Source organism: Phascolarctos cinereus, unplaced genomic scaffold (genome assembly GCF_003287225.1).
Source record: "Phascolarctos cinereus isolate Bilbo 61053 unplaced genomic scaffold, phaCin_HiC Scaffold_4;HRSCAF=312, whole genome shotgun sequence".
NCBI classification, from domain to species: domain Eukaryota; kingdom Metazoa; phylum Chordata; class Mammalia; order Diprotodontia; family Phascolarctidae; genus Phascolarctos; species Phascolarctos cinereus.
The window spans coordinates 177,100,284-177,123,219 of record NW_027555847.1 but is presented as its reverse complement, the minus strand read 5'-3'; the positions used below and the strand labels follow the sequence as shown (position 1 = coordinate 177,123,219).

Sequence of the window (22,936 nt, the reverse complement as noted above, 5' to 3'; positions counted from 1 at the left end):
ATGATTAATATTGTTAAACTGAACCCTTCTCAGCATTACAAGGATCTAAGACATCTCCAGAGGCCTGGGGATGGAAAAGGCTGTCCACATCCAAAGAAAGAACTATAGAAGTCGAATAGCTATCACTTATTTTTACCTTCTGTTGAGTTTTGTTTCATCTTTCTGATGGTTCCTCCTATTGGTTTTAATTTTTACTTATAACTTCACTAATGTGAAAATACGTTTAATAGGAATGTAAACGTAAAGCCTATATCAGATTGTGCACCATGGGGGGAGGAAGGGGGAGAAAAATTTTAAACTCAAAAGCATATGGAAGTGATTGTTGATAAATCAAAATAAATTAATAAAAGTTTTAAAAACTATTTAAGTTTAAAGTTACTAATGACAATGAAAAAAATAAAGGAAAACAGTGCAGCAAGCCTGAAATCTAAATATATATGCATAGCCAAGAAAAACAAATTTCCTCATTGGCTGTGTTTAAAATTTTTTTTTCCCATTCTGCACAGAAGGTAGAAAGAAGCAGTACTTGCTTTGCATGCCTCTTATAGCCTTTCGTATTATTATTTTTGGAGGTTTGTTTGGTTCGTTTTTTTTTTCCTATCTATGTAAAGTTGAGACCTAGGCAGATAGCCTTGGGCTTGGAGTCCAGATGACCAGAATTCAAAACTTGCTTCAAAACACTAGCTGTGTGTGTGACCCTGGGTAAATCACTTTAACTCTTTCAGCCTCCATTTCTTTACCTGTAAAATGGGAATAATAATATCCTCTAATTGAAAGAGCTGTTTTAAGATCAAATAAGGAAATACATAGAAAGTGTTCTGCTTACCTTAATCGATACATAATTGCCCTGGATTCAGGAGGACCTGAGTTCAAATCCGGACTCAGATACATAACACTTACTAGCTGTGTGACTCTGGGCAAGTCACTTAACCCCACTGCCTAACCAAAAAAAAAAAATCGATATATAACTGCTAACTATGCTATATTTGTTATTATTATATTTATCATAGAAGCCAAATATATCAGAAGCAACTATAAGGATGATGCTTGATAAATCCCAAATGGAATTGCTCTTGAAGAATTCCAAAGGGGAGTGGCAAAGGCTGAAGATCTCACTAACTCCACCTAGTCCCACATACATACAAGGCCAGAAATTCATCTTGACCAATGAGGAGAAAGTCTATACCAATGGGCTTTGGGACACGGTTACTACATCATGATCATGATCATTATCACCACCACCATCAGCATTATTTATTATTACCACTTACCAGAGACATTAAGTAACTTGCCGAAAGCCACAGTTAGCATGAGACAAAGCTGAAACTTTACTCTAGGTCTTCCAATTTCACATACCAGTTCATATATGCCAGGCATGTTTGTGACAAATCACTTCACCCAGGGTTGTTGTGAGAATCGAATGGGATAACTGTACAAACCTTAAAGCATTATGTTTTATTATTACTTTTATTCACGGAACTCCTCTGTGAAACAAGAATAACATTTGCATTTATTTCCTAAAGTCATAGGGTTGCGAAATTTAATTCAACAAAAATTTGTTTACCATATATAAGCCTTTGTGCTGGGGGCTGGTGACAGAAACAAACAATCCCTGCTCTCAGGGGAGCTTACATTCCACAGGAGAGCTTCTGCTGTTGCTGCTACTTCAGCCACTGCTACTAATATTACTACTAATAATAATATGCATAATTTACACAATATGCAAAAACCAAAACCGGTAACTAGTGGGATAAGGCAAAGAAGTCATGGTTGAAAGAACATAAGGATTCTGATCAGAGATGAGGAAGGAGTGAATTTGAAGTGCAGGGTGAGGGTGTACAAAGGATCTGGGCCAGGAAATGTAAATATTGAGGGTGAAGGAACAAGCATTTCTTAAACGCCTACTGCACGCCAGGGACTGGGCTAAGCGCTTTACAACTATCTCATCTGATCTTCACAACTACCTAGTAGTCCGTCGTGGCTGGAAAACATAATGGGTGAAGGGGAGTAATGTGAAATGACTCGATAGATTGTAATCAGATTATGGAGACCTTTAAATGCCAAGTCCTAGCCTGAGGTTATAATGTGCAGAAAAAGGGGGCGGGGAGGTAGGGCTTGCAGGGATGGAGGGCTGGGGGTCGGTGAAAAATGGTTTCCCCCATCCCCCTTTTCTATTTATTTTCTAGGTGCAGAGTCTCACCATCAACAAATCTTTAAACTGGCGTTGTTTGCTTTACGAATCCTGAGGATTTCTGATCAGGTGACTAACAGTCAAAATGTGCTTTGCAAAATAAAATCATTTTTGCAGCTTTATATGGAAGGGGGTCACTTAACTCCTGAAGCGTTGGATAAACATGCCCTGTTCGCATCACAAGAGCATGCTCTATGCCCAGCCTGCGGCGTAAGGCTTGTTGGCGCACGCGCCTTATTCAGGAGCTTTACTGCGCATGCCCTATCTCGTGAGCCCAGGTTGTGACGGGGCGAGTGGTGAGGGGGCGGAGCCTGCCTGTGGCCTTTGGAAGTTACAACTACGGGGAGCGGTGAGGCTCAGAGAATCTCTAGGGCTATGGGTTTTGAGGGAGCCGCGACAGACAAGTCAAGGGCTCGGAGATCCGGAGTAGTGAACTCGGAGCCAGTTACTACCTGCGTGGCCTTGGGCACTTTTAAGGTCTCAGGTGGGGAGGAGGGAGAAGGGAGGGCAGAGACCGCTCCTCATCACAGGATGAATCTTGGCATTGGCCGAAAGGCCCAACAAACTGCTTCCGATTCACAAACAGAACACAAAGAATAGGTCCTCCGGACAATAGAGAAGCTCGAGAGGAAAGACCTTCCACTTCCGCTCTCGCCATAGCGGATGTCCCTCCCTTCCAGCCCCCCCGACCCGAGTATAGAGATGTGATCCGCCGGAGGATAGAGGGACCAGGAAGCGAAGTCGGCCAGCTTTACACTCCGCCCCGCACGAGTTGTGTAGAGTGTGTATCCACTCCCCTAACTCCCACCCCGAAAGTAGACTAGCTCCACGAGATCGCAGAGAGTAGTCCAGAGCCGAGAAAAACCGCTCACCCTTATCGTTGAGTATAGGTAAGAACAGAAAGAATTTAAAAATGTAAATTTGAAAAAGCTGCTGCCCCTCACCACTATATAATTTGTTGAGACTATAGAGAAAGGTCCGCCGACGTATAGAAGGTAAACCGATCATAGACAAGACGCGCATCCTTTCCATGGCGGAGGAGAATCATAGAGAATAGCTTCGCGAGTGTAGAGAGGCCCTAATTTATGTAGGAAGTCCTTCCGCCTCCCCTTGATACTGTTGAGAGCTCAGATGTCCGAAGACATTGGCGTCAGCAGGTCACAGAAAAAATAGTGGGGTAGGTGGGTGGCCGGGAGGGGCGAGAGCTGTACTCCCAACTCCAAGGTCGCAAAGTTTGAAGCCGTATCATAAAGGAGTATATCCTTATAGAGTGTACCCCGAGAACACTGAGATTAGAAGGGGGATTGGCGGTCCTTTGTAGGTTCGGAGTCCTGGAAGTTTCGAGCTGAGGAGGGACGTGGAAAGGTTGGTGTGAGGCCAAAACTCTCCTGTTCTCCCAGTGAACAAAATGGAGAGATGTGAGATGGATGATGGTATAGTTAGGTGTTGAATTATTACTTCTAAATAGATGTTGATGGGGCTTTTTTTTTAACCTGATCGTGTCACTTGTGTGTTCAAACTCCTTCAATGGCTCCCAAATACCTGTCGAATTAAATACAGGCTCCTTTTTCTGGCATTCAAAGCTCTGGCAACCTGACAACTCACATCTGCAACATTCTCCTCCATGGACTTTACTGGGAGTGTGCGGGTAAATGTGTAACAACGGATTTGGAGGGAGACTGGACGGGAGAAGGTTTTTGTTTTTCTATTAATCTGCAATATGAACATCTCCATAGTGTTCTTAAGTGTACTAGACAAACAACAATCAACTAGAAAATAAATCGAGCCTGTTTGTAGCTTTTGCCAGTTTCTGAGGTGTCAGTGCTCACACTAAAAAAAATTAACTATCAGTTCAGAACCAGTTGGAGCTGGTTCCAGCACACCCCTGACCCTCACGCTCCATCAGAACTAGAGTGCTCACCCTCTACCTTAACCCTCAACACATAATAATCTTTCCCGCTGTGTCTTTACTAAACTTAGGAACTTTTCCTGAAATGCCTTCTAATCTTTTCTTTGCCCGTAGACCTCATCCTTTCAAGTTCAACACAAATATAATTAATATTAGGAAGCCTAGGCGGGAGAGATGTGATACTTATTTAAAACATTTGAAGATTGTCATGTAGAAGAAAAATGATACTTCTTTTGCTGGGAACCAGGAGGCAAGGCAAAGATTTCCCAACCTGTCATTTTAAGCGATGATTCCTGCCTTTCTAGTTTTATTTCATATTTTTCAATACCCTTCACACATTCCCTCTTAAATCAAAGTGATCTGTCAGCTGTTCCACATATTTGTCATTTCTTCTCCACTTCCTAGAATCCATGGGTTTCTTCAAAGCACAGCTGAAATGCTACTACTACCTGCCCAAGTTTTTCCTGTTTCTCTCCCATTAGTACCTTCTCCCTCTTAAAATTAGCTTGTATGCAAACTTTGTTTATGTAATAGAGATGAAGTCAGTGCTGGAGAAACACAATTTTGAGGGTTTTCTTTTTTTCTAGTGATTTGCCTGGTCTAGAGAATACTCAATGTGAATGTTTTTTCACTCTTCCCTTTATCTCTCCCACCTTGTCCTAGGATCCAGATGTAGTATGTGTACCCTAGGCAGAAGGTCTCATCAATCTTTGAGATGTGTGAAAGAGAGGGACTAGCAAACTCTTGGAGAAAAAAATTTTAGACATTACTACAGAAAAGAAAAACTGGTAATTACTAAAACCAGTATGCCTACTTTCCCCATTTTTATTAGAAAAATCTACATTTGTATTAAAGGCATCCTTGATGAATTTGTAAAAAGGGAGTGGGCAGGCTTTCAAAAGTGGCATTCTATAGAAAGTCATGTCTTTATTGCCATCCTGAAAGGCAAAGAGAATACAAGATCTCTCCATCCCTCTGTTAACTATTTTTAAAAGTATTTGATTCAGTAGAGCAAAATGTCACTTGAAAGGCATCTCTCATGCATGTTAAAATTTTTTTTTAGGTTTCTTGAAAGATTAACAAATAACTGGTGATCTTCTGATTATTCATATCAACTGAGGCATGAATCAGATTAAATTGTTTGCCATTGTCAAAGAAGGTGCCCAAATGGAAGGATTCCTAGTAGATGGCGAAGTCCTACAGATGCTCATGTTTGCCAGTGATGCTGTGCCCATTTTGTCATGCCTGAACATTATAGACATTCCTAAATAAGATCCATAGTAAAATAAGTTTTTGACCTAACAGTTCACATAGGAAAAACCAAATAGATAAAGAATGTCTCTTGTCCAAACTGTGATATGCAGTTGGATGGACAACCCATAGATCTGATCTATCAGTATGTAAGTAGCAGCTAAATATTGGGTAACCATAGTGGCCATTTACAAATATATAGTTTAACAAAATAAATTGTAACACTTTAATACTAGTATACACTTGTTCTTCAAATCAATTTGTTTAGATTGCTAATAAGACTTCTTATTGTTGTCGAGTAGTTTTCAGTCTTGTCTGACACTTCATGACCCCATTTGGGGTTTTCTTGGTAAATATACTGGAGTGATTTGCCATCTTCTTCTCCAGCTCATTTTACAGAAGAGGAAACTGAGGCAAACAAAGTTAAATAACTTGCCCAGAGTCACACAGCTAGTAAGTGTCTGAGGTCACATTTGAACTCAGGAAGATGAGTCATCCTGGCTCCAAATCTGGCACTTTATACACTGTACCCCCTAGCTGCCCTAGCGATTTAGTGCTGTTCAGTCATGTCCAACTCTTCATGACTGTGTTTGGGTTTTCTTAGCAGAGATACTGGAATGGTTTACCATTTCCTTCAGCTCATTTTACAGATGAGGAAACGGAGGCAGCAAACAGGGTTAGGTGACTTGCCCAGGGTCACACAGCTAACATCCAAGGCTAGATTTGACCTCGACTCCTGACTCCTGGTCCAGCATTCTAACTACTGTGCCACCTAGCTGCCCCTAATAAGACTTATGATGTAGAAAATGACAACCAAAAACTTGCTACCAAGCATAACCTAGATTTTAAAAGGGAGGAAAAACATATTTCCCCCTAGTAGGTCTCTAAAGTGCCATTGTAGATTAGTTGTAGCTTGATCCAACAGAATCCTAGATGGGCCCCAAGGAGGAATATTCAGGGGAGATGTTATTGGGGCCTGCTTCATTCTTGCCTGTTTGTGCTCTTATTCGCACATGGCCCTGATCTCATATAAGCCTCCACACAAATGTAATGGTCTGGATAGTTGTTCCTGTCCACTGGGTTCCACGTGAAGAAAGTTCCACTGAAATCACATTTGCCTTCAGTTTCTGTCTACTGCATTCTCTACTCAGAGAGCACTAGAAATCAAATAATGAATAATTTAGTTGAACTAACAAAACCTAACTAAGGAAAACTCATGCCATAAACTTTTTCTTGCCCTTCATGAGTCAGTGGTAACAAAGCTAGCTCTTTCCCCGCTCTTCCCAAACACACTTGTGTATGCGCAGGTGCAAGTGCACATACACAGACACTTCTGTACTGGTGGGAAAAAGAAAACCCTTGTGGGATTGGGTGGAGGGTGGAGTAGGGAATCCTGTTCCAAAGTTAGTGGAGGAAAGGCTTCCTTGGGTTGCTATTAGAACAACTGTCTAGGAAGCTCCTTGCCTTTTAAATCACTCTTCTGTGGAAACTAGAGATAGGGCTGCCTTAAATTGTTAATTAACTACTGTCCTCTTCAGCTATAATTTGGTGAAGACATGTCCCAACTCTTAGTCATAGCTAGCTCCACTTCCCAGCTATCAGTTGCTTTTCTTCTAGCGGTCAATCACAAATAGTTATACCTCCGCAGTGACCACTCCATCCTCAAATCACCTTCCTGTTATCACTCACTGAATCTCTCTCTTCAGCCATCCCTGTCCCACCTTAGCATTCTTTAATTGCTGTATAAGGGAGCTTTCTTCTGTGTCTATTTTGGGTAAGTACATACCAAAAAACTGAGCCCTAGATACGTGCTTGGAGGACTATCATGAATGCTCTTTTAGAATGCTCTCAAAGATTCTGCCTAGCCACGTGTCATGTAGCTCTAGTTAGGATTTTCTTTTACGTCTTTCACTGAATGGTACCAAAAGTACTTGCTCAGGCAGTGTCTAAACTCTCTTCTGCATCATCCTATTTGTCTTTTTGTTTTTTTGTTTCATTCATCCCCCTCAAGGTGGGGGAGAGGGCAAGTCTTAAATGATGGAATCCAGCTGGGCTCCAACAGGTGCCTTTTAGCTTCTCTTCTGTAGCCCAGATTTCAGGAAGAGCAATCCCTTTCAACTTGTATATGTCCTGCTGCTTTTTTCTGAGGCTAGGGGCAAACCCACTTACACTTGGTTTGCTCCTTCCCATTTCAGTCATTCCTTCCCTGTGAACTAGTGTATGGGTATGAGTAAATTTTCCTAAGAGTTTGCAAAGAGTCAGGAAAGCACTAGTAATTTTAGGGCTTAGGGAAAGATTGGGGGGGACATCCTGGTTTTCTCTACCAAAACCCTCAATGTCATAGCCAGACCTTTGTCCCCCAAATAAGTATTTTTTAAAATTTATTTATATGACAAATAGTGAACTGGACCCAGAATTGAATGAATGAGAACAGGCTGTATTGCATTTTAGATAACGTGAAGTGCTTTTCTTTAGTTGTCACACTTTTTTTTTTTTGTAGTGAGGCGATTGGGGTTAAGTGACTTGCCCAGAGTCACATAGCTAGTAAGTGTTATGTGCCTGAGGCTGGATTTGAACTCCGGTCCTCATGATTCCAAAGTTTGTGCTGTGTCCACCGCACCACCTAGCTGCCCCTGTGAAGTGCTTTTCATAGGATCACAAATATGAAGCTAAAAGGGATCTTAGAGGCCAGTGAGTCTAACCTCTCGCTTCTTCCTCAAATACCCATTTTATTAATATTAATATCCTTCTGTTCAGGATTTATGATTAGAAATCAGAATACCACAGTTGCTAAACAAAAATCAATCAAAAACATCAAAAACAAATTTGGATCACCCAGAAGAGACACAGTGAGCATAAATAAGCAGTAGCATATTACCAATGAAGAATTATGCACAAGAGGCATCATAAAAGATACCGTTTAAGAGATACATTACCAGAAAAGGAGTTGATCTTGATTCATCATGGTAGCAAGAGCTAGGGGTAGCAGATGGGCCTCTTGTATCCTGCATTGTTTCCCATATAATGTCAAGAAACCTAAAGAACACCTAACTTACTGTCTCTCAGTAGAGCTGTTACCCCAACCTTCTATAGTCTCAGTAGTGCTTAGAGCATCTTTGAGGTTGCTGCCACCCAGTGGCCCCAGCCAGTATTGCAGGTGTTGAGGAAATTCTTGGTCTCTGAGTCACAATAAAAGAGGGATGAGAGTAGACTATAGACCAGGATCAGATACCCACAAAATCATCTGTAGTCTATAAAGGTAGAAAAAGAGGAATGTTTACGGGTCCCTTGACCACTTTTTCTCTCTTCTTTCATTCCCCATCACCCCTTCCTCCCCTCCTTATTTCTCTTGTATCCTCAAGATACCTGAGTTTGAATCCAGCATCTGACATTCACTTTCTCCTGACCCCAGCCACTTCATCTCCTTGAGTCTCAGCTTCTTCATTGATCACATAGATGAAAGTTGAACTAGATGGCTTCCAAGGTCCCATTCAGCTCTAAGATTCTAGCCCTTCTTCTCTGCCCAGCCTTCTTAATCCAGTTTTAATTCCCAACCCTTCCCCTTTCCAACACCTTCCCTCCTCTCTTCTTCTAGACACACTGCTTCTTGCCCTTCCCTCCTTCCCCCTAAACTGCAATTTTTACCTAAACTCCTAAGGGCATTCTACACAGAACAGTACTGCTGGTACGTATATGTAGCTGTAGACGAGGAGACAGAACCGTGTGGACAGGAAACCAGATATCAGGACATCGAAGCATTGGCTGAATACTGAGCTGAGGCTTAAACAGGTCTTAGGTAGGAAACGATGTTGGTATATAGGACCAGCAACCTGGACCAGCAGAGCTAAACTGATAAACAAGAACTCCTAGGAGAGAGGGCAGCAGTTGAAGGGAAGACAGCCCAACAGAATCATATGCTGCCCTTATTCAGCCATATAATGATTTTACCTACTCTCCCTTTTGAATTAGGGCAACTAGGTGGCTTAGTAAATAGGGCACTGAGCCTGGAGTCAGAAAGGCCTGAGTTCAGATCTGGCCTTAGCCACTAACTGTGTGACTATGGGCAAGTAATTTAACCCTGTTTGCCTCAGTTTCCTCATCTGTAAAATTAGGTGGAGAAGGAAATGGCAAACCATCCCAATATCTTTTCCAAGAAAACCCCATATGGGGTCACAAATAGTTCAGCCATGATTGAAACAGCCCTCTGAATTATCCCATTCTAGCCCAGTTTGATTTTCCAGCTATGGGGTAAACAAGAAGAGGAACCAAAGGTAAATATCAGGACTTGTGAGGAAATTATCTCAAACCACATAAAAAAAATGCTCAGGATCACTAGGAGCATTAACTTAAACCTGAAGTTTTAGCTCATACATACTAAATTAGCAAAGATAAAAAATAGTATTGGAGGGGCTGTGGGAAGATAGGCCCACTAATGCTATTGCTGGAGCTATGAATTGGTTCAAGCGTTCTGTAAAAAATAATTTATAATTATGCAAAAAAAGTTACTGAATTGTTCATACTCCTTGATCTTTAGGCATATATCCTAAGAAGATCAAAGTTAGGTCCATGTATACCAAAATATTCATAGCAGTTTTTTATAGTAGCAAAAAAAATCCTCAAAAATAAAATGGGTACCCCATCAGTGGGCCTTTGGTTGAACATATTTCAGTATGTAAATGTAATGAGTTGATTTTATGAAAAATCATCACTATGAAGAATTTAGAGAAACATTAGAAGAAAACAGAACCATGACAATTTGCATAATGGCCACAATGTAAATAGAAAAAAAATTGCAATTCCTGTTAAATTCAGTGATTGATCTTGGTTCTGCAGGACTCATAATGAAACCCACTTTCCTTCTTTCAGCAAAAGTGAGGCAGACTACAGGTATAACTTGTTGTATACAGATACAGTTGTTATGATGGTTTATCTTGATTGAACAACTGATTTTCTTTGTTTAACAAAGACCAGGCTATAGTTGGTGGACTTGCAAATGGGTATGACAGTTCTGCAAAGCAATTTGAAATTATCCACAACAAATTATTCAACAATAATTTTGCATTGACCCAGCTGTGCCACTGGTAGGCCAATACCTAAAGAAGATCAAATGAAAAAAAAGTCCTTTGTGTACAAAAATATTTATACAGCTGTCTTTGTGGTGATAAGAAACTGGAAACAAGGAGATGTCCAAAAGTCAAGGAATGGCTGAATAAATTGTGGCATATGAATGTGATGGAGTACTATTGTACTATAAGAAATGATGAAATAGATTTCAAAAAGACATGGAAAGACACATGAACTGTTACAAAATTGAGTAGAAACAAAAAACAATTTATACTGCAACATCAATATAAAAATGAACGATTTTTAGGATTTTTTATAAATGAAAAATGAAATGAGCAGAGCCAGAACAATTTATGCAATGACAACAACACTATTTAAAAAAAAAAAGCTTTGAAAACTATAAGAACTATGATCAATACAATAGCATTTTAGGATTCCTGAGGACCCATGATATAATGCTATCCATTACAGAAAAGGTGCAGAATAATATGTTTATTCTTGTCTTCAGCCACTGAGGAATTAATTTTGTTTACTCTGCATCTTTGTTACAAGAAATTTGTTTTTTTTTCCTTTGATTTCCCCAATGGTATATGGAGTGGGAAGCAAAGACAATAGGTTTATGTTCATTTTTTTAAAATAGTTGGGGAGTACCACAGATATAAAATGTTGATGCATTTTCAGATGAGGTCACCCTATTATTAGTTTTATCTGCCTGTTTTACTTTATTAGTAGTGATCTCCATGAAGTGGGAGAAATCTGTAAATGTATGTAATATAAAGATAAAACATCAATAAAACTGATATCCACCAAAAAAAAAAAAGACAGGAGTGATGCCAAAGATACATTTTGCCTACTTCACATTTTTTGCCGGGGCCACACCTGCTCCATTAATTCCATAAGAGTATAAGTACTGGTTTAATTACTGGTTTAATTTATGATCAGTCAAAGAAAGCAGACCATTTAATAAAATGGATCAAAGTAATGGTTCAAAAAGTTCTTGAGTTGCTGATCTGATTTTTTAAAACCTTTTTGTGGGGGTAGGGGGAAGATATTAATGTGGTTTAAAAAAAAACAGGCTGAAATTCATTGTTAGGGAAATTAAGGTGAAGAAAGGACACGAGCCTTTTGTTCATCTTTAACCAACCCAGTCCTTTTGATTTGCATAGAACTGGGAATGATGGTAGGAAAAAAGACCAGGATGATGAAAGCAAGTTTTCTTACCACAGTTCCATCTAGCTCTTTTTATATTTGGGGAAGTAGAGTCCTGGGAATATTTGCTTCATCTATGGGGTCTGATCAGAACTGAAATGAGAGCTGAACTAAGAGGAAACAGCAGAAGAGAAAAGAGTTCAAAAAGCCAATGCAATCTTAGCCTGAGCATTTGCTGTTTCCTGTGAGCAGCCTGGGTAAAGGGAAGAACTTCATAGCTATTGGGTGGAAGACCTGACTGAGAACTTTAGCTGCCCCCATCAGGAGAGATTTACTAATCATAACACTGCCCAGGTGAAACAAGACAGAAATGAGGTTGTAGGAGCAATACCACTGGAAGGTCTATGTTCCAACAGACCAAAAAAATAGAGGGAAAGAATCTATATATGCATTTTTTTAAGGGACCCCCCCCCCGCAAGCTTTGGGTTAAGTGACTTTCCCAGGGTCACACAACTAGTAAGTGTCAAGTGTTTGGTCTGAAGCCGAATTTGAACTCAAGTCCTCCTACCTTTAGGGCTGGTGCTCTATCCACTGCGCCACCTAGCTGCCCCAGAATCTACATACACAAATACCATAGCAGCACTTTTTCTGTGGTGGCAAACAAATGGAAGATAAAAGATGGTGCTCATCAATTGAGGAATGGCTGAACAAATTGTAGTATATGAATGTGATGAAATGCTTTTATGTTCTAAGAAATGAAGAAAGAAGCAGCTTCAAAGAAACCTGGGAAGACCTTATGAATTGAAGAGTGAAGTAAGCAGAACCAAGAGAATGTATATAATAACAATATTGCAAAGACAAATGGCTTTGAAAGACTTGTGAACTCTGATCATTCTGTGACCAACCACAATTTCGGAGGACTCTTGATGAAACATGCTACCCACCTTTTGACAGAGGGGTGATGTACACAGGGTACACATTGAGAAATATATTTTTTGGACATGGCCAATGTAGAAATTTGTTTTGCTTTACTATGCATATTTGGTACAAGGGTTATTTTTCTTTCTGGGGGGAAGGAGAAGAGAGGGAAAAAAGATGGATTTTCATTCATTTAAAAAAATTAATTTTCTTTTTTAAAAAGGGAGGGGGGGAAGGAGGTCCTAAAGACAGTACAGAAAAGCTACTCCAGTATGTGGGTGTGGGGGCCATGGGAGGGGGAGAGCATGGGGCTCCCTGTTGCCTTTAGAATCAAATATAAATCCTCTGGCATTTAAAGTTCTTCACAAAGTAGTTCCTGCCTACTTTTCTAGTCTGATTACATACTACTACCCTCCATGTATTTTATGTTCTAGCTGTATTGGCCTGTTTGTTCTTCACATACGTGACTTTCCATCTCCCATCTCCATGTCTTTATATTGGCTGTCTTCCATACCTGGAACATACTTCTTCTCACCTCTGCCTCTTAGAATTTCTGGTGCTCAAGTACCACCTTCTACAGGAAACATTAATTGATTTCTTCCCTAGTCACTAGTGCCCTTCCTCCCAAAACTACTTTGTGTTCATTTTGTATATGCAGCAAAATATGCAGCTGGTCTGAAGAGGCTGTAGAGTACTCTCTCCCACTAAGGAGCCCTTCAGCTTCTGGGATGGAATTAAGCCCTAAGACAGGGGTGGGGAACCTGTGGCCTTCTAGGTCCTTGGGTGCAGCCTTTTGACTGAATCCAAGTTTTACAGAACAAATCCTTTTATTAAGAGGATTTGTTCTGTGAAGTTTGGTTTCAGTCAGAGGGCCTAGAGGGCCACATGTGGCCTTGAGGCCTAAGGTTCCCCACCCCTGCCCTAAGAAAACAGCTTCTAAAAATTGGAGTCAAGGTCTTTATCAGTCAATCAGCAAACATTTAGCACTATAATGTGCCAGGCATTATACTAACACAAGATATAAAGAAAGGCAAAAAACATAATCCTTACTCTCAAGTTCACATAATGGGGATGACAACATACAAATAACTATTTATATACAAGATAGATATGGTGAAAATAGAAGGTCATCTCTAGAGGAAAGACCCTAAGGAAGATGAGATAGGGAGGGAGTCTTAAAGGAAGCCAAGGGGCAGCTGTGTGGAGGATGACTTGGAGTGTGGGGAAAGACTTGAGGCAAGGAGACTAAATAGCAGGCTATTATTGTAGTCCGGGTGTGAGGTGTTGAGGATGGCTCCATGTCTTAGTGGAGAGGAGACTGGGAGATGTGGTGAAGATAGAAACAAGATTTGAAAATGGATTGGATTTGTGGGGTGAGCATTAGTGGAAGTGAGAATGATACCAGGGTTGTGAGCCTAAGTAATTAGCAGGATAAAGGATAGTCATGCCCTCCAAGGTAATAGGAAAACTGGGGAGAAGGCAGTAGAAGGGATAGACATGTTGAATTTCAGATGATCATGGAACATTGAGTTCAATACATTCAAAAAGGTAGTTCATGTGAAAACTGTAGCTCAGGAGAAAGATTGGGGTGGGAAGAGAAAAGAGATATGTGTGTGTTTCTATGTATATGTGTGTATATGCTTCATCTGCATGGATATTATAATTGAACCCATGAGAGCTGATGTGATCACCAAGTGAGATAGTGTAGAGGGGAGAAGAGGGCCCAGGAGAAAATCTTAGGGAACACCCAGTTAATGAGTGTGGTATGAATAAAGATCCAGCAAAGGAGACTAAGGAGTGTCAGGTAGGAGAACCACAACAGAATAGTTTTGAAGAAAAAAATATCAATACCATACTCTGAGTTTTAGGCACAAGTATCCCAGAAATATGTTTTTTAAATTATTCAAAATCTAAGCATTTCTAGCTTTTAGTGATGGGAATATTAAGATTGACATAGTTCCTCCAAATTTTCAGAAACCTCTTTTAACAAGACAATTTGAAGTAACATTATGAGAATCTTGAACAAGTTAAAGATCACAAGCTGATAAAGCACAGTTTTGGGTTAGCACTCTCTACTCCATCTAATAGGACATTAAGTCATTTAATCTTCTTAAAACTACTCCCTTCCTAGAGCACTTCCCTCTATTGTTCTCCTGGAGTAATCAAAATGTTGTTCTTGTTGTTCAATCATGTCCTATTCTTTGTGATGTGGTAGACCGTAGGACGCCAAGACTGTCCATGAGGTTTTCTTGGCAAAGACACTGGAGTGGTTTTCTATTTCTTTCTCCAGTAGATTAAGGCAGACAGGTTAAGTGACTTCTCTGGGGTCATATAGCTAGGAAGTGTCTGAAGTTGGATTTGAACTTAGTTCTTCCTGACTCCAGAGCCAGTGCTGTATCCACCAAGCCACCTAGCTCAAAAAGACTTCTTACCAGAAAAGAGATAGCTGTTAAACATTTCATAAATAATGCCACCAGTTTGGGGAGGGCAATGATCTTAATTAGATAAGTATTTCTTCTGCTAAACTTGATTACCACCTTTAATCCATTTTCCTAGGATCTTGGCTACACTGCCTACTAGGAAAAGTCTGGAAAGGATTTTACACTAAAGAAATATTTATTTCTCAATATTTTCTATTTTTAAAAGTTTTTAACATGCTTGCACAACAATATCATGAAAACCTAGAGAGCACAGAGTATTCACGAATAGGTTAATGAATAATGTCAACAGCTGCAGAGGGGTCAAGATGGAAGTGGACTGAGAATTAGGTTTGGCAGTTAAGAGATCATTGGTAGCTTTGGAGAGAACCTTTTCAGTCAGTTGGTAAATGTATGGTAAGTGCCTGATATGTTCCAGGCACTGTGCTAAGCACTGTTAGGTGATACAAAGAAAGGTAAATGCCATTCCCTGCTCTCAAGGAACTCACAATCTAATAGAGGGAACATGCTAACAACTAGGTACAAAGTAGCTATGTACAGGATAAATTTTTAAAAATCCACAGAAGGAAAGCACTAAAATCAAGAAACGCTTCCTGGGGAAAGGGATATTTTAGCTGGAATTTGAAAGAAGCCAGGAAATCCAGGAGGCAGGGGTGAGGAGGGAGAAAATTTCTGGTCATAGGGGACAGCTGGTGAAAATACAGAATTGGAGCTGGAATGTCTTGTAGGACAAACAGCAGAGAAGTTAGAGTCAGTGGATTGTAGGGTATATGAAGAGGCAAGTCAGGTGTAAGAAGGGAAAAAGTAAGAATGGGTAGATTATGAAGGACTTTAAAAGCCAAACAGAATGTTATATCTGACCCTAGAGACAACAGAGCACCATTGGAGTTTATTGAACAGGGAAATGGCATAGGAATAGGATCTTCCTGAATAGGAAGATCATTCTGATAGTAAAGGATGGTCTAGTGTGGGAGGTAGAGGGAGCAATCTGCTGTAGATTGAGATCAAGGGTACATGTAGAAGACTTTTCTTCACAAAGATAAGGGTCATTTCTTTATGTGATTGGTAAAGGAGGAAATAATGGGGAAGATGTCTAAGTGACATGAGAATCTGAGATAGATTTTTAAGGATTCTATTCTAAAGTTTCATGGGTTCTTCCTTATCTGTTCGAGAACAAGGACTGTTTCTGTGTTTTTGCTTTGTGTAGTGCCATTTCCTGGCACAGTGCCTTCCCACATAGTAGGCCCTTAATAAAAAGATTTCATTAGATGAGTCTTTCTCCCAGTTTTTTTTTTCCCCTTAATGTTCTTGCCTCAAGGTCTGGCCCCAGTAGGAGTTTAATAGACTTAGATATCTTTCTCTTACTTGAATACCAAATCTAGGAGGCTTTGATGGGTTCATCTTCATGAAGAATCTATAACAAACAAAGGATTTTTTAATGCCTGTGTTTGAATGAGAGGCTCATAATCCTTTGGACAACCTCTCAGTAACTGTCAACTATATAGTAAAGAACTGAGTACTTCTAATGCTTAAAAATAGCAATTCTGGCCCCAGGGCAAGCAACTCAAAAGTCTGTATGGAAAAATAAGAGGAAGTACTTAATACAATTTCTTATAAATTCAGAGTGAATTACTGTTACAGATAGATGTTAATGCCTCTGCCCCATCCCACTCCTATTTTTATATATTTAACCTATATTTACCCCAAAGAGATCAAAGACAGAAAGTCAGTTACATATACACCAAAATATTTATAGGAGCACTTTTTTTTTTAATAGTAAACAAGTGGAAACAAAGTAGATGCCAGTTGGTTGGGAACTGGCTAAATAATCTGTATAGTACATGAATGTAATACAATATTACTACAGTAATAGTATTTAACACATACAGCACTTTAAGGTATGCAAGGTATTTGCCTATAAAACCTCATTTGATAAGATAATAAATATGAAGAATGCAGATAAGGATAGGAAAATTTCTACGATTTGATAGAAAGTAAGCAGAACTAGAAAAAATCATCACCCTGTACACCTTGTTATGTAGGTTACATACATAACCTTGTTATGTAGGACTGCATGTGTTAAAAAAAAATTTTTTTTGGCAGTCTCTAAATTTTAGTATCAAAAAGGACGTAGTTGTCCTTCTTTAGTTAGCTTCAGGTATTACTGATTGGCACAGTGGATAGAATGCTAGGCCTGGAGTCAGAAAGGCCCAAGTTCAAAACCAGCCTCAGACACTTACAAATTGTGTGGGCAAGTCACTTAACCCTCTTTGCTTCAGTTTCCTCGTCTGTAAAATGAATTGAAGAAGGAAATGGCAAATCACTCCAGTTTATCTTTGCCAAGAAAACTCCAAATGGGATCACTGTGCATCAGAAACTGAACAACAAAACAATTACTGATAAATACTCTACACTTTGCATCAGAAGTTCTTAACCTTTTTGTGTTCTTAATTTGTCATGAGAATGAACCCCAAAATTTGAAATAGTTTTAGAAGGAAATTTATTAGGTCATTTGGTAGAGATGAGGCAGGATAAAGGGTATGGCTCCCTCTCCTCCAGGCTCTGGAAGGTTTATATTATGTAGGATTTAGACATGGGTACCCACACATGCAGAGAGGGCAACTTGAAAGTAAGATTGATTGAGATGTGTATCAGTAAATCTAAACATTCATTAAAATTTGTGTGACATCAAAACACAAGGGGAACCCAAAACACAAAGATCCAAAACAAATGTTCTAGGTGAATCCAAGACCTGGGGGGAAACTCATAATTCTTTGTAGCCATTTCTGGCATTCCTGGAGAGTTACTGAGGTCAGGATAACATTCTGAGTTCAAACAATCTCTAGTCACACGAAGTTAGATTTAAACAGTATAATAATTGTTTTCCAAACAATAGAAAACATTTTCCCTTTTAACTTTTAGCAGTCTGGTGAAGCCTGTGGACCCTTTCACAGAATGTTTTTTAATGTATAAAATAAAATACATAAGATTACAAAAATTGCATAAGATTAGAGTTCTATTGAAATATAATAAACAATGCATTTTTTTTAAATAAAAAGTTTGCAGTTTCCAGGTTAAGAACCTCTACCAATGCTTTATGAGTTGCTGTGGCCAAAAACACAAACCAAAAAAAAAAAATCATTCCTACTAGCCAAGCATCTGGAAATGAGTATCTGTTTAGCTAAGGTGACTGACCTTCAGACAACAGACAGTGCAGTTTGGATCCTGTACATGAAGCCTTGCCAGCTTGGCAGGACCTGTCAGAGCTTGCTTTCTCCTGGCAAAGTCTTTGATTACCAAAGGTCAACTCTGTCTTGACCCCAAAGAAATGTCAGAATGGGATTTGAGTCGAACATTGACCCATGAAGCTTTGTTGGTTGTTCATGCAGGTCATGTTCAAAGTACAGATTTTATAGCGAACAGTTGAGAATAGATGTAGGACTCCTGTTCTAGCTCTACTGATTAGTACTCATGAGATTTCTTTTCTGGGCCACAATTTTATTCACAATTTTTCCCAGGTGGTCTCTTAAGCTTCTTTGCTAATATAAAGCCCTGCAACCAAAGAAAACCTGAAGCTTTATTTGAGAAGGGAAATTTTACTTTTTAAATGCCCATATATAAAATTGTCTTGGTTTAAATAGTTGCTTAATTCCTTTTTCAGTAGCCGGTCTAGCCACTAACTTGAGACTTTTTTTTCAGCACCTAACATAGCTCCTGGCACATAGTGCTATAGTGCTTACTAAATCCTGGTTAATTAATTCATAGGTCAGAGTTTAGATTTCAGTTCTCAGAGTTTGAAAAATCCATTTATGCTGGCTCTATACAAGTAAACTGGTATAATCTGGATAATCTAAAAGTGAATGAATTCCCCATATCCACTTGGATCCTTCTAATAACTTTAGATGGTGCCTTTAAGGTTTTCTTTTGGCCCTACAAAGCCAAACCAAATTCTTTTAGAGAGCAAAAATGAAATACTAATCTATAGTACACTCACCCACCACATTTACCAACTGTACCAACTGGGATAAAGAAAATACTATAGATTTAAAAAAAAGAAGAAAATACTATAGAACAGACAATCCAGAGTATATTAAGCTTTTGAAACTCATTCCTGATTAAAGTAGATTCTTTTTCACCTGCTAATTTAGTTTCTCATTTATGGTAGTGCCCAGATTGAAGGGGAAAGGAGATAACACATGAAGGCACCTTGAAAAATAAAGAAATCTGGATTACTTTTTAAGTATCATGCTGCTAATGAGGTTTGCTGGGCAAAGCACATAACCTTTCTGTGCTCTGAGCACCTCTGTGGGACAAGTTGCGAAGGGGATGACCTCTATCAGTTTCCTTATCCACCAGTTCCTTGTACCAATGAAATCAAAAGTCCAGGAGCCCCAGTCCTATCCCCATCTCCCACATGGACATAATACTAAATGTTTACAAAGTATTTTGTTCACAACAATGAGGGAGGCGATTCAAATATTATCCCCATTTTCCAGGTAAATAAACTGAGACTCAGGGGGATACTCCGTTGCCTAGTACAACACATGGCAAGTGTTGGATTGATTGATTGGAGCCTGACTGCTCAGGATAGCATCACAGGCAAGTGGCAGTCAGGGATGTTTAACAGTAAATATGGCAAAAGTTGTGGCAAGTCAGGCACACTAATAAACTGTTGAAGGAACTATGAATTGTTCTGACCATTCTGGAAAGCATTCTGTAATTATAGTAAGAATGTTACTAAAATGTCTTATATCATTTGACCTAGAGATTCTCATGCTAGGCAGATATCCCAAGGTTAGAAAGAAAAATCCTGTGTACACAAAAATACTTATAGCAGCACTTTTTGTGATAGCAGAGACATGATATCAATGTTCACTGATTGAAGAGTGGGTTAACAAAATTGTTTATGAAGGGAATGCTTCTTTATAAGAAATGATGACAAATACAAGGAGGGATTGGAAGACTTAAATTGATGCAAAATATATTAAGCAGAGCCAAGAAAACAATATTCACACTGACTACAATAATGGAAATAAAAAGAACAAAAATGAATACTGAATGTTGTAAAATTACAATAACCATGCTTGGCCCAGATAAGAAAATATGGGAAATCCCTTCCTTGCAGATGTTGGGGACTGTGAAAGTAGGAAACAGAAAATGCTGGCAAACTTGATTGATGTATTAGTTAGTTTTGTTCAACTGCTTTCCCCCCCCTATTATTTGTTCTTTGCTTTAAGATTCCTCTCTTGACTTGCTGATTTTGTTTTGGTTTTTTTAGAATGTATTGGTTTTATTTATTCATAATGACTCAAAATAAATCATTTCCACAAAAAAGTCCATGTCTTCCAAAGCACTCTGGTCAGTGAGCACCTGAGCAGAGAGGAGCAAGAATTCATGCCGGCATTAGGGATTCTGGTCACTGGGGTCACATTTAAGCATGACTTTTAACCCTGTTCCCTTCTTGGACACTTCAAAGGCCTCCTGAGCCTTTTCCAGAGGAAACCTGTGGGTGACTAAGGGCTTGACATTCACCAACTTGGATTCAAGCATCGAGATTGCCATGGGCCATGTATTGCAATATCGAAACACGCCTCTGATGTCCACCTCCTGAACTGCTGCATGTACCAGGGGCACAGTGGCCATCTCACTACCTATTCCTACTAGCACTACTGTCCCACCAGAACGAGTGGCATAGATGCCGGTCTGGATACAAGGCTGTGCTCCAGTACATTTGATGGTGATATCTGGTTTGTTTCCAAGGAGACTTTCTGTCTTACTGGCAACTTCCTGAGGGCTCTCCTTATTGACTTGGAGGGTCCAAGTGGCCCCACATTCTTTGGCTTTTTCTAGTCTAGAGCTGATCATATCAGTTACTGTCACTTGAGATGCACCCATTGCTTTAGCTATCAGCAAAGTGACCATTCCAATTGGTCCTGCCCCACACACAAGGACCCTGCTTCCCAGAGTGACTTCACCTCTCTGACAGGCATAGATCGCCACAGAAAGTGGCTCAACAAGGGCCCCTTCCTCAAAGGTGACGTTGTGAGGGAGTTTGTAGCAGAAATCCGCGTCGTGAATGTAAAACCTGCAGAGGTTCCCATCGTCAGGGGACGTAGCACAGAAAAAGATGGTAGGGGACAGATTGTACCTGCCAATCTTACAAAATTCATCGAATTCTCGGGGAACACCTGGCTCAATGGCAACCCTGTCACCTGGAACAAGGTGCTTTACTGATGATCCCACCTTTACCACAGTTCCTGAGGCTTCATGTCCCAGCACCATTGGCTTTTTAACCACAAAATCTCCAATCCGACCATGCTGCCAGTAATGGACATCAGAGCCGCAGATTCCAACTGAATGCATTTTCAGCAGCACCTCATTTGGGCCTGGTTCACGGATTGGATAGTTTTCCAGGAGCAGGTCCCCGGGTCCGTGCACCACCATGGAGAGGTTATCATCAGTCTTCCCCGCCACCATGTCGCCAACTGCCAATCTGGGGTCTGGGACTCGTGACTGCAGAGGGCTGGTTCCCGTTACACTACGGCTTCGGAGCCAGCTTGACTTGCTGATTTTGTTTGTAGCTCATGGTAGTGTCTTCTGACAGATGCAGAAAGGGATAGATTGGGAAAGTAAGATGAAAGGGGGGAGGGGAAAGCAGTTCAAATGAAAAGAACCCAGGAGTTAGTGAGCTGTAAATTCAATCAACTGTGATATCGTAGCCAAAAAGGCTGATGCCATCTGACTTGTACATCAAGGATCTGTGATTTATTTATTCTGTGTAGATACCTGATTTACCATCACTAGTCATTAATAATAATGGCTAACACTTGTATAGCGCCTACAATGTGCCAGGCACTGTGAAGCATTTTACAAACATCTTATTTTGTCCTCACAACCACCTTTCTTCAAAGTAGGTGCTATTATTATCATCCCAATTTTACATGCAGAAAATGAAGTTAAATGACTTGCTGAGGGTCACAATTGGTAAGTGTCCGAGACAGGATTTGAACTCAGATCGTTTTGTCTACTGCACCTAGTTGTCCCTAACCCCTCCAGTTCTCCATCAACATTCATGAGTTATGTCCAAAAATTTTCATTGTGCAGTGGCTAAGCTTCATAAGCCTCTCCAAATGTAAGCTCATCCTGATAGCCAGCTAACTTCATCATCTCTGTACACAAAATTTATCATAGCCTTTGAAAAGCCACTGTGTTTTAAGATGTCCTGATCATAGCACATCTGGAATACGGAATTTTCCTACATTTTTTAGAATGGACGTTGATAAGCCAAGGCATTACCACTCAAACCTTGCACCCCAACCCTCAGTTGCCTCCACCATCCACCTTCCTGCTTCTTTTCATATTAACTGAATGTTGCTGCATGACCTATCCTTACACTAAAGTTTGCTTTTACATCATCTTTATTTCTGAATACATTTCTCCCTACCCAGTGAACAAATAAATTGTAACAAAAAAGAGGAAATAAAGTAGCATGTCAATGAAATCTGACAGTTTATACAGTGTTCCACAACCAAAATAATCTCCCACACCTCTGCAAAGGTAGGAAATATTATTTTCTCATCATTTTTCTAATGCCAACCTTGGTCATAATTTTAAGGCATTACGTTTTTTGGTTCTTTCCGTTCACATTGTCATAGCCATTGCATTTTTTTTCATTGTTGTGCTTACTTCATTCTGAATCAGTTTATTTAAGCACATGTCACGATCTGCTCTCAAACAGCACTAAATCTGGGATCAGACAAGCTGGGTTTAAACCGTAGCTCCTCTATTCATTAGATTGAAGTTTTCTGCCTTGCTTTTAGTGATCACTCCTGAGGTTGCCATCTTCCTTTCTACATGTTCACAAACCATAGCTTAAATAAAAGGATTGTGATGCATTAGGCAAGAGAAAAAGGACACGAAGTACAGTGTCATACATAAGATCATAGATTTAGAGATGAAAGTTACCTTAGAGGTCATCCAATTCAACTCTCTTTTTAATAAATGAAGAAACTGAGG

General features: G+C 39.8%; 2 long non-coding RNA genes and 1 pseudogene across 8 annotated transcripts in view; 2 read left to right on the top strand and 1 right to left on the bottom strand.

Moving 5' to 3' along the window:
• LOC144456836 (uncharacterized) overlaps positions 1-22,936 on the top strand; it is a 125,463-nt gene that overhangs the window by 81,681 nt on the left and 20,846 nt on the right. For 6 of the 7 annotated variants that reach the window (XR_013485994.1, XR_013485997.1, XR_013485998.1 and 3 more), the window contains one exon: positions 2,187-2,313. This is a non-coding gene — a long non-coding RNA (uncharacterized LOC144456836). Of the gene's footprint in view, positions 1-2,186; positions 2,314-22,936 lie in introns of those variants that run through there. The other variant, XR_013485995.1, reaches the window with a different exon arrangement.
• On the top strand, positions 2,492-12,568 carry LOC144456837 (uncharacterized). The gene is made up of 2 exons (XR_013486001.1): positions 2,492-3,081; positions 5,164-12,568. It is a non-coding gene; the product is annotated as an uncharacterized LOC144456837 (long non-coding RNA).
• Positions 20,309-21,482, bottom strand: LOC110218805 (sorbitol dehydrogenase pseudogene; annotated as a pseudogene).